This window comes from Macaca nemestrina, chromosome 3 (genome assembly GCF_043159975.1).
Source record: "Macaca nemestrina isolate mMacNem1 chromosome 3, mMacNem.hap1, whole genome shotgun sequence".
Taxonomy (NCBI): Eukaryota; Metazoa; Chordata; class Mammalia; order Primates; family Cercopithecidae; genus Macaca; species Macaca nemestrina.
In genome coordinates this window covers 35,635,530-35,650,483 of record NC_092127.1, presented here as the reverse complement: position 1 = coordinate 35,650,483, position 14,954 = coordinate 35,635,530, and the positions used below count along the sequence as shown (strand labels likewise).

The following is a 14,954-nucleotide window of genomic DNA, read 5'->3' as shown; positions in this document are numbered from 1 at the left end:
CATGCCTATGTCCTGAATGGTATTGCCTAGGTTTTCTTCTAGGGTTTTTATGGTTTCAGGTCTAACATTTAAGTCTCTAATCCATCTTGAATTAATTTTTGTATAAGGAGTAAGGAAAGGATCCAGTTTCAGCTTTCTACTTATGGCTAGCCAGTTTTCCCAGCACCATTTACTAAATAGGGAATCCTTCCCCTATTTCTTGTTTTTGTCAGGTTTGTCAAAGATCAGATGGTTGTAGATGTGTGGTATTATTTCTGAGGGCTCTGTTCTGTTCCATTGGTCTATATATCTGTTTTGGTACCAGTACCATGCTGTTTTGGTTACTGTAGCCTTGTAGTATAGTTTGAAGTCAGGTAGCATGATGCCTCCAGCTTTGTTCTTTTGACTTAGGATTGTCTTGGCAATGCAGGGTCTTTTTTGGCTCCATATGAACTTTAAAGCAGTTCTTTCCAATTCTGTGAAGAAAGTCATTGGTAGCTTCATGGGGATGGCATTGAATCAATAAATTACCTTGGGCAGTATGGCCATTTTCATGATATTGATTCTTCCTATCCATGAGCATGGAATGTTCTTCCATTTGTTTGTGTCCTCTTTTATTTCATTGAGCAGTGGTTTGTAGTTCTCCTTGAAGAGGTCCTTCGCATCCCTTGTAAGTTGGATTCCTAGGTATTTTATTCTCTTTGAAGCAATTGTGAATGGGAGTTCATTCATGATTTGGCTCTCTGTTTGTCTGTTATTGGTGTATAAGAATGCTTGTGATTTTTGCACATTAATTTTGTATCCTGAGACTTTGCTGAAGTTGCTTATCAGCTTAAGGAGATTTTGGGCTGAGACAATGGGGTTTCTAAATATACGATCATGTCATCTGCAAATGGGGACAATGTGACTTCTTCTTTTCCTAATTGAATACCCTTTATTTCTTTCTCTTGCCTGGTATCTACTCATCTGACAAAGGGCTAATATCCAGAACCTACAAAGAACTCAAACAAATTTACAAGGAAAAACAAACAACCCTATTAAAAAGTGGGCAAAGGATATGAACAGACACTTCTCAAAAGAAGACATTTATGCAGCCAACAGAGACATGAAAAAATGTTCATCATCACGAGCCATCAGAGAAATGCAAATCAAAACCACAATAAGATACCATCTCACACCAGTTAGAATGACAATCATTAAAAAGTCAAGAAACAACAGGTACTGGAGAGGATGTGGAGAAATAGGAACACTTTTACACTGTTGGTGGGACTGTAAACTCATTCAACCATTGTGGAAAACAGTGTGGCGATTCCTCAAGGATCTATAATTAGAAATACCATTTGACCCAGCCATCCCATTACTGGGTGTATACCCAAAGGGTTATAAATCATGCTGCTATAAAGACACATGCACACATATGTTTATTGAGGCACTATTCACAATAGTGAAGACTTGGAACCAACCCAAATGCCCATCAATGACAGACTGGATTAAGAAAATGTGGCACATATACACCATGGAATACTATACAGCCATAAAAAAGGATGAGTTCGTGTCCTTTGTAGGGACATGGATGCAGCTGGAAACCATCATTCTCAGCAAACTATCGCAAGAACAGAAAACCAAACACTGCATGTTTTCACTCATAGGTGGGAATTGAACAATGAGATCACTTGGACACAGGAAGGGGGACATCACACACCGAGGCCTGTTGTGGAGTTGGGGGAGGAGGGAGGGATAACATTAGGAGATATACCTAATGTAAATGACGAGTTAATGGGTGTAGCACACCAACATGGCACATGTATACATATGTAACAAACCTGCATATTGTGCACATGTACCCTAGAACATAAAGTATAATAAAAAAATAAAATATTTTAATTGACAAAAAATAATTATACATGTTTATGGGGTACATGGTGATGTTTCAATACATACAATGTATAGTGATCAGATTAGGATAATGAGCATACCCATCATCTCAAACATTTATAATTACCTTGGGTTGGGAACATTCAATATTCTCCTGCTAGCTATTTGAAACTATATATTACTGTTGGCTATAGTCACCCTACAGTGCTAAAGAGCCCTGGAATTCATTCCTCCTATCTAGCTGTAATTTTGTATCCTTCAGCAAATCTCTCCCTTTCCCCAACTTCCCCTTTCCTTTCCAGCCTCTAGTATTTTCTGTTCTACTTTTTACTTCAATGGAATAAACGTTTTTTAGCTTCCACGCATAAGAACAAGTCGTGTTTAACTCTCTGTTCCTGGCTTATTTCATGTAACGTAATGTCTTCCAGTTTCATTTATGTTACTGCGAATGACAGGATTTCGTTCTTTATGACTGAATAGTATATTTTCTTTATCCATTCATCTTATTGGACAACTAGATTGATTCCGTATCTTGGCTATTGTGAGTAGCTCTGTAACAAACATGAGGGTGCAGATGTCTCTTCAATATAATGATTTCCTTTTCTTTGGATAAATGCCCAGTAGTGGGATTACTGGATCATACGGTGTTTTTATCTGCAGGTTTTGAGGGACCTTCCCACTGTTTTTCATAGTGACTATGCTAGTTTACATTCTTACCAACAGTGCATAAGGGATCCCTTTTATTTGCATCCTTGCCAACATTTTTTTTTTTTTTTGTCTTTTTGATAATGGTCATCCCAGTCAGGGTGAGATGATACCCCATCATGGTTTGATTTGCAGTTCCCTTCTAATTAGTGATAACAATCTTTTTTTCATATATTATTTAGCTGTTTGTGTTCTTTTGAGAAATGTCTGTTCAGATCATTTGCACATTTTCTAGTTGCATTGTTTGTGGTTTTTTTTTTTTTTTTTGCTATTGAGATGTTTGAGTTCCTTGCATATTTTGGATATTAATCCCTGTCAGGTGAATAGTTTGAAAATATCTTGTCCCATCCTGTAGATTATTTTTTCAATATGTGAATTGTTTCTTTTGCTTTGCATAAGCTTTTTAGTTTGATATAATTCCATTTGCTTATTTTTGCTTTGGTTGTCTATGTTTTCTGGAAGTGTTTATAAAATCTTTCCCAAATTCAAGTCCTGAAGCATTTCCCCTATGTTTTCTTCTAGTAATTTTATAGGTTTGGGTCTTACAGTTAGGTCTTTGGTCCAGTTTGAGTTAATTTTGGTATAAGGTTAGAGGTAGCAGGTCTAGTTTTATTCTCTGCATATGGATATCCAGTTTTCCCAGCATTATTTATTGAAGAGACTGTCCTTTCCCCAATGCATGTTCTTGGTGACTTTGTAAAAAATCAGTTGGCTGTAGATATGTGGATTATCTTCTGAGTTCTCTATTCTGCTCCATTGTTTTATGTATCCTTTTATGCTGTTTTAGTTACTACAGCTTTGCAGTATATTTTGAAGTCTGGTAGTGTCATATCTCCAACTTCGTTCTTGTTGCTCAGGATTTCTTTGGCTACTTGGGGTCTTTCATGGTTCCTTACAAATTTTAGGACTTTTTTTTTTCTATTTCTGTGAAGAATGTCCTTTTTATTTTCGTAGGGATTTTAATGACTTTATAGATTGGTTTGGATAGTATTGTCATTCTAACAATATTACTTCTTTCAATCCGTGAGCACGGGACGAGGATTTTAAGTCCTTAGCTAAATTTATTTTTAGTTTTTTTTGTTTCTGTTTTTGCTATTATAAATAGGATTGTCTTCTTGATTTCTTTTTCAGCTAACTTGTTCATGTTTAAAAATACTACTAATTTTTGTATATTAATATTATATTTGTATATTAATTTTGTATTCTTAAACTTTATTAAATTTATTTATCAGTTTTGAGAGTTTTTTTGTCAAGTGTTAGGTCTTTCTGTATATAAAAGATCATGTCATCTACAAACAGGGACAATTTGACTTCCTCCTTCCCAGTTTGGAAGCCAGTTATTTCTCTTGCTTAATTGCTGTGGCTAGAATACCCAGTATTATGTTGAAAAAGAGTGGTGAGAGTCAACATCCTGGTTTTGTTCCAGTTTTTAAAGGACAGGCTGAAAGCTTTCCCTCAATCTATAAGATATTAGCTGTGGGTATGTCATTTATGACTTTTATTATTTTGAGGTACTTTCCTTCTATTCCTAATAAGAGTTTTGTTTTGTTTTGTTTTGTTTTGTCTTATGATGGAGGAATGTTGAATTTTATCAAAACCTTTTCTGTATCTATTGCATGATTATATGACTTTGGCCTTCATTGGATTGATGTGATATGACATTTGTGGATTGGTATATATTGAACCATCCTTGCATTCCTGGGATAAATCCTGCTTGACTATAATGTATTACCTTTTTGATGTGTTGTTAGATTCAATATGATAGTATTTTGTTAAGGATTTTCTTATCTGTGTTCATTAGGGATTTCGGTCTGTAGTTTTCTTTTGTTGTTGTGTCCTTGTCTGGTTTTGGTATTAGGATTATGCTCACCTTATAGAATGAGGAGGAATTCCGTCTGCTTTAATTTTTTGAAATATTTTGGAAAATTGGTATTAATTCTTCTTTAAAGGATCAGAAGAATTTAGCTGTGAAGCCATCCAATTCTGAACTTTTCTTTGTTGGAAGACATTTTATTACTGAGTAAATCTCATTGCTTATTATAAGTCTGTTCAGGTTTTCTATTTCTTCTTGTTTCAGTCTTAGTAGGTTGTATGCACCCAAGAATTTATTTACTTCCTCTAGGTTTTCAAGTTTATTGTCATATAGTTGTTCATCATAGTCTCTAATGATCATTTGTATTTTTTTCATCTGGTTTTATTTATTTGAGTCTTAGCTATTTTTTTCTTAGTTAACCTAGGTTGTGATTTATTGATTTTGTGTATCTTTTCAAAAAACTGACTTTTTGTTTCATTCATCTGTGTTTTTTTTTAGTTTCATCTTTGTGTATTTTCTGTTATTTATTTCTCTTACATATTGCTCTGGCTAGAATATCCAGTACTATGTTGAATAAGTGTGGTGAGAGTTGACATCCTTGTCTTGTTCTGGTCTTAAAGGAAACATTGAAAGATTTTCTGTAAGATATTAGCTATACATTTGTCACTTTGATATTAATATTAAATTGATCTTTAATTTAATCTTTACTATTTCTTTCCTCTACTAATTTGGAGTTTGGTTTGGTTGTGCTTTCCTAGTCTCTTTGTCCATTGTTAGGTAGGTTGTTTATTTGAAATCTTTCTAGTTTTGATATAGGCATTTTTGCTCTAAACTTGCCTCTTACTACTGCTTTTCCTGTGTCCCATAGATTTTGGTATGTTGTGTTTCTATTTTCTTTTGTTTCAAGGAATTTTTAAATTTCATTCTTAATTTCTTCCATTACCCATTGATCATTCAGGAAAACATTGCTTAATTTCATGTATTGGTATAGTTTCAAATGTTACTTTTGTTATTGATGTTTAGTTTTATTCCCTTGTGGTCAGATGAAACATTTGATGTGACTTTGACTTTTTAAAGCTTTTTAAGACTTCTTTTATGTCCTAACATAATGGTCAGTCTTGGAGAATGTTTCATGTGCTGATGAAAAGACTGACTGCTCTGCAGCTGTTGGGTGAAATGTTCTGTAAATGTCTGTTAGGTCTGTTTGGTCCATGGTGCAGTCTAAATATGATATTTCCTTGTTGATTTTCCATCTAGCTGATCTGTCCAATGCTGAAAATGGGGTGTTGGAATCCTCAATTATTAATATATTGAAGTCTATCTCTCTCTGTAGATCTAATAATATTTTTTTTATATATCTGAGAGCTCCAGTATTTGGTGCATGTATATTTATAATTGTTATATTCTCTTGCTGGATTGATTCTGTTATTATGTATACAATGTCCTTCTTTGTCTCTCTTTACTGCTTTCAACTTGAAGTCTGTTTTGTCTGATATAAGTATAGCTATTCTTGCTCACTTTTGGCTTCAATTTGCATCAAATATCTGTTTCCATCCTTTCATTTTTCAGTCTATGTGTGTCTTTACAGGTGAGGTGTGTTTCTTGTAGACAGCATATTTTTTGGGGGAGACCTTGTATTTTTATCCATTCAACCAGTCAGTCTCTTTTAAGTGGGGGAATTTAAGCCATTTACATTCAATGTTATTGTTGCCAGGTGAGGACTTCTGCCATTTTATTGATTGTGTTCTGGTTTTTTAATATATTCTTTGCTCCTTTCTCTCTTATTGTTTATTTTTGAGGTTGAGTGGTTTTCAGTAGTGACAAGTTTTGATTCCTTTTTCTTTTTCCTTTATGTATCAGCTCTACCAGGGAGTGATATAGTTTGGATATTTTTTCCCACTGAGATCTCTTGTTGAATTGTAATCCCCAGTGTTGAAGGTGGGGTCTGGTGGGAGATGTTTGGGTCATGGGGGTAGATCCCTCCTGTTTTGGTGATGTCCTTGTAACAGTGAGTACTCACAAGGTCTGGTTGTTTAAGTGTATGGCACTTCCCCTCTACTTTCTGGATTGCTCCTGCTTTTGCCATGTGATGTGCCTGCTTCCTCTTCACCTTCTACCATTATTGACAGCTCTCTGAGGCTTCATCAGAAGTTGAGCAGATGCCAGGACCATGCCTCCTGTAAAGTCTGCAGAACTGTGAGGCAATTAAACCTCTTTTCTTTATATATTACTGTCTCAGGTATTTCTTTATAGCAATGCAAGAATGGCTTAACACATAAAATTGGTACCAGCAGTGGAACATTGCTGTGTCAGGTCTCTGAGCCCAAGCTAAGCCATCATAACCCCTGTGACCTGCATGTATACATCCAGAGGGCCTGGAGCAACTGAAGAACCATAAAAGATGACATTCCACCATGGTGATTTGTTCCTGCCCCACCCCAACTAATTAATCGACCTTGTGACATTCCTCCCCTGTACAATGAGTCTCATAATCTCCCCATCCTGCACGTTGTGACCCCTGCCCCTGCCTGCAAGAGATAACCACCTTTAACTGTAATTTTCGACTACCTACCCAAATCCTATAAAACTGCCCCACCCCTATCTCCCTTGGCTGACTCCATTTTTGGACTCAGCCTCCCTGCAACCAGGCGATTAAAAAGCTTTATTGCTCACACAAAGCCTGTTTGGTGGTCTCTTCACATGGATTCGCATGACGTTTGGTGCTGAAGACCTGGGACAGGGGGACTCCTTTGGGGGACGGGTCCCCTGTCCTCACCCTCTCTTCGTGAGGAGATCCACCTACAACCTCGGGTCCTCAGAACAGCCCAAGGAACATCTTACCAATTTTAAATTGGGTAAGCAGCCTCTTTTTATTCTCTCCTCCAACCTCTCTCGCTATCCTTCCACCCTTCAATCTCTCCCTTCCTTAATTTCAGTTCCTTTCCCTTTCTTGTAGAGACAGAGGAGATGCGTTTTATCTGTGAACTCAAAACTCCAGCACTGGTTGTGGAATCGAAAAGATAGTCTTCCTTTGGTGTCTGATCACTGCGGGGATGCCTGCCTGATTATTCACCCACATTCAAGATGTGTCTGATCACCGCATGGATGCCCGCCTTGTTCCTTCACCTTGGTGGCAAGTACCACCTCCCCTGGGTGGCACATACCACCTCCCTCCCTCTATGTCTCTACCCTCTCTTTTCTCTAAATTTACCTTTTTACTATGGGCAGCTTTTCACCCTCCATTCCTCTTTCTTCTCCCTTAGCCTGTGTTCCAAAAAACTTAAAACGTCTTCAACTCTCACCTGATCTAAAACCTAAGCCTCTTATTTTCTTCTGTAACACCGCTTGGCCCCAGTACAAACTCGACAATGGTTCTAAATGGCCAGAAAACGACATTTTTAATTTCTCCATCCTAAAAGATCTAGATAATTTTTGTCGTAAAATGGGCCATTTGGTCTGAGGTGCCTGATGTCCAGGCATTCTTTTACATATTGGTCCCTCCCTAGTATCTGCTCCCAATGCGACTCATACCAAATCTTTCTTTTTTCACTCCTGTCTGTTCCTTCAGTCTCCACCCCAAGCTCTGAGTCCTTTGAATCCTCCTTTTCTATGGACCTATCTGGCCTCTCCCCTCCTCCCCAGGCTGCTCCTCGCCAGGCCGAGCCAGGTCCCAATTCTTCCTCAACCTCCACTTCCCCGCCCTATAATCCTTCTATCACCTCCCCTCCTCACACCCGGTCCAGCTTATAGTTTTGCTCCATGACTAGCCCTCCCAACAATTTCCTTTTAGAGAGGTGACTGGGGCTGAAGGTATAGTCAAGGTGAATTCTCCTTTTCGTTATCCAACCTCTCCCAAATCAGTTAGCATTTAGGATCTTTTTCATCAACTATAAAAACCCAGCCCAGTTCATGGCCCATTTGGCAACAATCCTTAGATGCTTTACTGCTCTGGCCCCAGAGGGACCAGAAGGCCGTCTTATTCTCAATATGTATTTTATTACCCAATCTGCTCCTGTCATTAGAAAAAGCTCCAAAAATTAGATTCCAGTCCTCAAACCCCACAACAGGATTTAATTAACCTCGCCTTCAAGGTGTACAATAATAGAGAAGAGGCAGTCAAGCAACAACATATTTCTGAGTTGCAATTACTTGCCTCTGCTGTGAGAGAAACCCCAGTCACATCTACAGCACACAAGCACTTCAAAACACCTAAACCACAGTGGCCAGGCATTCCTCCAGGACCTCCTCCCCCAGGATCTTGCTTCAAGTGCTGGAAATCTGGCCACTGGGCCAAGGAATGCCCACAGCCCAGGATTCCTCCTAAGCTATGTCCCATCTGTGTGGGACCCCACTGGAAATCAGACTACTTGCCCGGCAGCCACTGCCAGAGCTCCTGGAACTCTAGCCCAAGCCTCTTGGATTGATTCCTTTCCAGGTCTTCTCAGCTTAGTGGCTGAAAACTGACACTGCTCAATCACCTCAGAAGCCTCCTGGACCATCATAGATGCTTTGGGTAATTTTTACAATGGAGGGTAATTCCTTCCCTTCTTAATCAATACGGAGGCTACCCACTCCACATTACCTTCCTTTCAAGGGCCTGTTTCCCTTGCCTCCATAACTGTTGCGGGTATTGACGGTCAGGCTGCTAGACCCCTTAAAACTCCCCTATGCTGGTGCCAACTTGGACAACATTCTTTTATGCACTCTTTTTCAGTTATCCCCACCTGCCCAGTTCCCTTATTAGGTCAAGAAATTTTAACTAAACTCTCTGCTTCTCTGACTATTCCTGGACTACAGACACATCTCATTGCTGCCCTTCTCCCCAACCCAAAGCCTCCTTTGTGTCCTCCTCTTATATCTGCCAAATTCAACTCACAAGTATGGGACACCTCTACTCCCTCCCTGGCAACCAATCACATGCCCATTACTATCCCATTAAAACCTAATCACCCTTACCTGCTCAACACCAGTATCCCATCCCACAACAGGCTTTAAGGGACTAAAGCCTGTTATCACCCATCTGTTACAACATGGCCTCTTAAAGCCTACAAATTCTCCTTATAACTCCCCTATCCTACCCGTCCAGAAACCAGACAAGTCTTACAGGTTGGTTCAGGATCTTTGCCTTATTAATCAAATTGTCCTTCCCATCCATCCTATAGTGCCAAACCCATACACCCCCCTATCTTCAATACCCCCTTCCACAATTCACTATTCCATTCTTGATCTTAAAGATGCTTTTTTCACTATTCCCCTGCACCCCTGGTCCAAGCCTCTCTGCTTTTACCTGGACTGACCCTGACTTCCATCAGTCCCAGCAGCTTATCTGGGCTACACTGCCACAAGGCTTCAGGGACAGCCCTCATTACTTCAGCCAAGCTCTTTCTCATGATTTACTTTCTTTCCACCCCTCTGCTTCTCAACTTATTCAATATATTGATGACCTTCTACTTTGTAGCCCCTCCTTTGAATCTTCTCAACAAGACACCCTCCTGCTCCTTCAACATTTATGTTCTCCAAGGGATATCATGTATCCCCCTCCAAAGCTCAAATGTCTTCCTCATCCATTACCTACCTCGGCATAATTCTTCATGAAAACATGCGTGTGCTTCCTGCCGGTTATGTCCAGCTGATCTCTCAAACCCCAACCCCTTCTACAAAGCAAGAACTCCTTTCCTTCCAAGACATGGTTGAATACTTTTGCCTTTGGATACCTGGTTTTGCCATCCTAAGGAAACCATTATATAAACTCACAAAGGGAAAACTACCTGACCCCATAGATCCTAAATCCTTTCCCCACTCCTCTTTCTGTTCCTTAAAAACAGCTCTAGAGACTCCTCCCACACTAGCTCTCCCTGACTCATCCCAACCTTTTTCATTACACACAACCAAAGTGCAGGGCTGTGCAGTCAGAATTCTTATACAAGGATCAGTACCACACCCTGTAGCCTTTTTGTCCAAACAACTTGACTTTACTGTTTTAGGCTGGCCCTCATGTCTGTGTGTGGCAGCTGCTGCCACTCTAATACTTTTAGAGGCCCCCCAAATCACAAACTGTGCTCAACTCACTCTACAGTTCTCGTAACTTTCAAAATCTATTTTCTTCTTCACACCTGACACATATACTTTCTGCGCCCCCAGCTCCTTCAGCTGTACTCACTCTTTGTTGAGTCTCCCACAATTACCATTGTTCCTGGCCTGGACTTCAGTCTCCCACATTATTCCTGATACCACACCTGATCCCTATGACTGTATCTCTCTAATCTACCTGGCATTCACTCCATTTCCTCATATTTTCTTCTTTCCTGTTCCTCTCCCTGATCACACTTGGTTTATTGATGGCAGTTCCACCAGGCCTAATCACCATTTACCAGCAAAGGCAGGCTATGCTATAAGTATCTTCCACATCTATCATTGAGGCTACCACTCTGCCCCACTCCACTACCTCTCAGCAAGCCAAACTCATTGCCTTAACTCAAGCCCTCACTCTTGCAAAAGGACTGCTTGTCAATATTTATACTGACTCTAAATATGCCTTCCATATCCTGCACCACCATGCTGTTATATGGGCTTAAAGAGGTTTTCTCACTATGCAAGGGTCCTCCATCATTAATGCCTCTTTAATAAAAACTCTCCACAAGGCTGCTTTACTTCCAAAGGAAGCTGGAGTCCTTCCCTGCAAAGGCCGTCAAAGGGCCTCAGACCCCATTGCTCAAGGCAACAATTATGCTGATAAGACAGCTAAAGAAGCAGCCAGTATTCCTACTTCTTTCCCTCACGGCCAGTTTTTCTCCTTCTCATCAGTCACTCCTACTTACTCTCCCATGGAAGTTTCCACCTATCGATCTCTCCCCACTCAAGTCAAATGTTTCTTGAACCAAGGAAAATATCTCCTTCCAGTCTCACAGGACCATTCTATTCTGTCATCCTTTCATAACCTCTTCAATGTAGGTTACAAGCTACTAGTCCATCTCTCAGAACCTCTCATTTCCTTTCCATCATGGAAATTTATCCTTGAGGAAATGACTTCTCAGTGTTCCATCTGCTATTCTACTACTCCTCAAGGATTGTTCAGGCCCCCTCCGTTCCCTACACATCAAGCTCGGGGATTTGCCCCTGCCCAGGACTGGCAAATTGACTTTACTCACATGCTCTGAGTCAGGATACTAAAATACCTCTTGGTCTGGGTAGATACTTTCACTGAATGGGTAGAGGCCTTTCCCACAGCATCTAAGAAGGCCACCATGGTCATTTCTTCCCTTCTGTCAGATGTAATTCTTCAGTTTGGCCGTCCCACCTCTATATAGTCCAATAATCGACTGGCCTTTATTAGTCAAATCACCCAAGCAGTTTCTCAGGCTCTTGGTATTCAGTGGAACCTTCATACCCCTTAGCATCCTCAATTTTCAGGAAAGGTAGAATGGACTAATGGTCTTTTAAAGACACACCTCACTAAGCTCAGCTGCCAACTTAAAAAGGACTGGACAGTACTTTTGCCTCTTGCCTTTCTCAGAATTAGAGCCTGTCCTTGAGATGCTACAGGGTACAGTCCATTTGAACTTTTATATGGACACACTTTGTTGCTCAATGCCAACCTCATCCCAGATGTCAGCTCTCTAGGTGACTATCCTCCAGTCCTCCAGAAGGCTAGACAGAAAATTCACCAGGCTGCTAATCTTCTCTTTCCTACTCTACATTCCCAGCCATATGAAGACATCCTAGCTGGACGATCAGTTCTTGTTAAGAATCTGACCCCTCAAACTCTACAACCTCGATGGACCAGACCCTACTTAGTCATCTATAGTACCCCAACTGCTGTCTGCCTGCAGGACCCTCTCCATTCCTGTTCCAGTGACCCCCTCCATATCACTGTTCCAGAATAAAGCTGTATCTATCAGCCAGCCAGCCTGATCTCTCCTCTTCCTCCTGGAAGCCTCAAGTACTCACCCCTACTTCCCTTAAACTCACTCACATTTCTGAAGAACAGTAATCACCCTTATGAGCTTAATACATCCCTTCATTCTATTAGGTTTATTCATCCTTACTCTACTTTTTGTAACAGGGCTTTACATAGTCACCCCCACTACTTGGATTGCACCCTAAAAACTTGTCATCCCTACTATCTTCTGTCTAGTCATACTCCTATTCACCATTCCCAACTACTCAAAAATGCCCTGCCCTTATTTACAATGCTAGTTTACACTTTTTCTCTAAACCATCATAATTGATATCTCCTGGTTTTACCTCAAACTGCCACTCTTGACTCCCTCATAGAGTGGGTAGATGATCTTTGCTGACAGGGCATCCTCCAATACTTTCACCCTGATGAAGTCCTATTCTTTACTTTTATACTCACTCTTATTCTGGTTCCCATTCTTATGCCACCCTCTACCTCTCCCCAGCTATCTCCACCACACCGTCAATCTCACTCACTCTCTTGTAGCTCTTTCTTATCCTTTTTTAACAACAATTGCTGACTTTGCATGTCTCTTTGCTCCAAAATCACCGAGGCCTTGACTTACTCACTGCTAAAAAAAAAAAAAAAAAAAAAAAGAGGACTCTATATTTTTTAATGAAGAATGTTATTTTTACCTAAATCAATCTGGCCTGGTATATAACAACATATTAATAAAAAAAACTCAAGGATAGAGCCCCAAAACTCGCCAACCAAGCAAATAATTGTGCTGAACCCCCTTGGATACTCTCTAATTGGATGTCCTGGGTCCTCCCAATTCTTAGTCCTTTAATACCTGTTTTTCTCCTTCTCTTATTCAGACCTTGTGTCTTCCGTTTAGTTTCTCAATTCATACAAAACCGCATCCAGGCTGTCACCAATCATTCTATATGACAAATGCTCCTTCTAACAACCCCACAATATCACCCCTTACCCCAAAAGCTTTCTTCACTTTAATTTCTCCCTCTCAAGGTTCCCATATCACCTCTAATCCGGCTTGAAGCAGCCCTAAGAAACATTGCCCATTATCTCTCCATACCACCCCTAAAAATTTTGCTGCCCCAGTACTTCACTACTATTTTGTTTTGTTTTTCTTATTAATATAAGAAGACAGGAATGTCAGGCCTGAGCCCAAGCTAAGCCATCATAACTCCTGTGACCTACACGTATACATCCAGAGGGCCTGGAGCAACTGAAGAACCACAAAAGATGACATTCCAGCATTGTGATTTGTTCCTGCCACACCTCAATGAATCAGTCGACCTTGTGACATTCTTCCCCTGGACAATGAGTCTCATGGTCTCCCCATCCTGCACCTTGTGATCCCTGCCTCTGCCCACAAGAGATAACCACCTTTAACTGTAATTTTCCACTAGCTACCCAAATCCTATAAAAGTGCCCCACCTCTATCTCCCTTTGCTGACTGTTTTTGGACTCAACCCACTTGCACACAAGTGAAATAAACAGCCTTGCTGCTCACACAAAGCCTATTGGTGAACTCTCTTCACACATACTTACATGACACTATGAAATACCTGAAACTGTGGAGGTGACTTTACAACTGGGTACTGGGCAGAAGTTGCAAGAGTTTGGAAGGCTCACAAGAAGACAGGAAGATGAGGGAAAGTTTGGAACTTCAGAGACTGGTTAAATGGTTGAGACAAAAATTCTGAAGGTGATATAGACAATTGAGTCCAGGCTGCTGAGGTCTCATATGGAGATGAATAAGTTACTGGGAACTGAAACAAAGGTCACCCTTGTCATGCCTTAGCAAAGACCTTGGCTGTATTGTGTCTATGACCTAGAGATCTGTAGAAATTTAAACTTGAGAGTGATGACCTAGGGGATCTGGTGGAAGAAATCTCTTAGTAGCAAAGTTTTCAAGAAGTTGACTGGTTGCTTCTAACAACCTATACTCAGGTATGGGAGTAAAGAAATGGCTTAAAGTTGGAATTTATATTTAAACATGAAGCAGAGCATAAAATTTTGAAAATTTTGCAGCCTAGCCTTGTGGTAAAGAAAGAAAAAGCTTTTTCAGGGGAGGAATTCAAGCAGACTATGGAGCAACCACTTGTTAGAGATATTTGCATAACTAAAAGGGAGCCAAATGCTAATATCCAAGACTAACAAGGAAAAAGCCTTAGAGGCATTTCAGAGACCTTTGAGGCAGCCCCTCCCATCACAGGGCAGGCCCCCACCTTTCTGAGGCCTAGGAGGACCAAACAGTTTCATGGGCCATGCCCAAGGCTCTGCAGCCCTGCACAGCCTCAAGACACTGCTTCCTGCATACCTGCTCCTCTTTGGGAGCCCACTCCTCACACCAGTGTGCCCTGAATGGTGGGAGACAGAGTCAACGGAGATTATTTTGAAGCTTTGATATTTAATGATTGCCCTGCTGGGTGTTGAACTGGCATGGGGCCGGTAAGTCCTTTTTAAAATTTTTTTTTGGCCAATTTTCCCCTTTTAGAATGGGGATATCTACCCAATGTATATACCTCTATTGTATCTTGGAAGTAAATAGCTTGTTTCTGATTTTAAAGGTTCATAGGTGGAAGGGACTTGCCTTGTCTCAGATGGGACTTTGGACTTTTGAGTTAACACTGGAATGAATTACCACTTTGGAAGAGT

At 40.4% G+C, this 14,954-nt stretch overlaps 1 long non-coding RNA gene across 8 annotated transcripts in view; it reads left to right on the top strand.

Moving 5' to 3' along the window:
* Positions 1 to 14,403, top strand: part of LOC105463502 (uncharacterized) — a 287,881-nt gene extending 273,478 nt beyond the window's left edge. For 3 of the 8 annotated variants that reach the window (XR_011620896.1, XR_011620893.1, XR_011620897.1), the window contains exons 4-6: positions 6,502 to 7,227; positions 7,329 to 7,502; positions 13,434 to 14,398. This is a non-coding gene — a long non-coding RNA (uncharacterized lncRNA). Of the gene's footprint in view, positions 1 to 6,501; positions 7,228 to 7,308; positions 7,503 to 13,433 lie in introns of all 8 variants that reach the window. The other 5 variants (XR_011620890.1, XR_011620891.1, XR_011620894.1 and 2 more) reach the window with 4 other exon arrangements.
* The last annotated feature ends 551 nt before the right edge of the window (positions 14,404 to 14,954 follow it).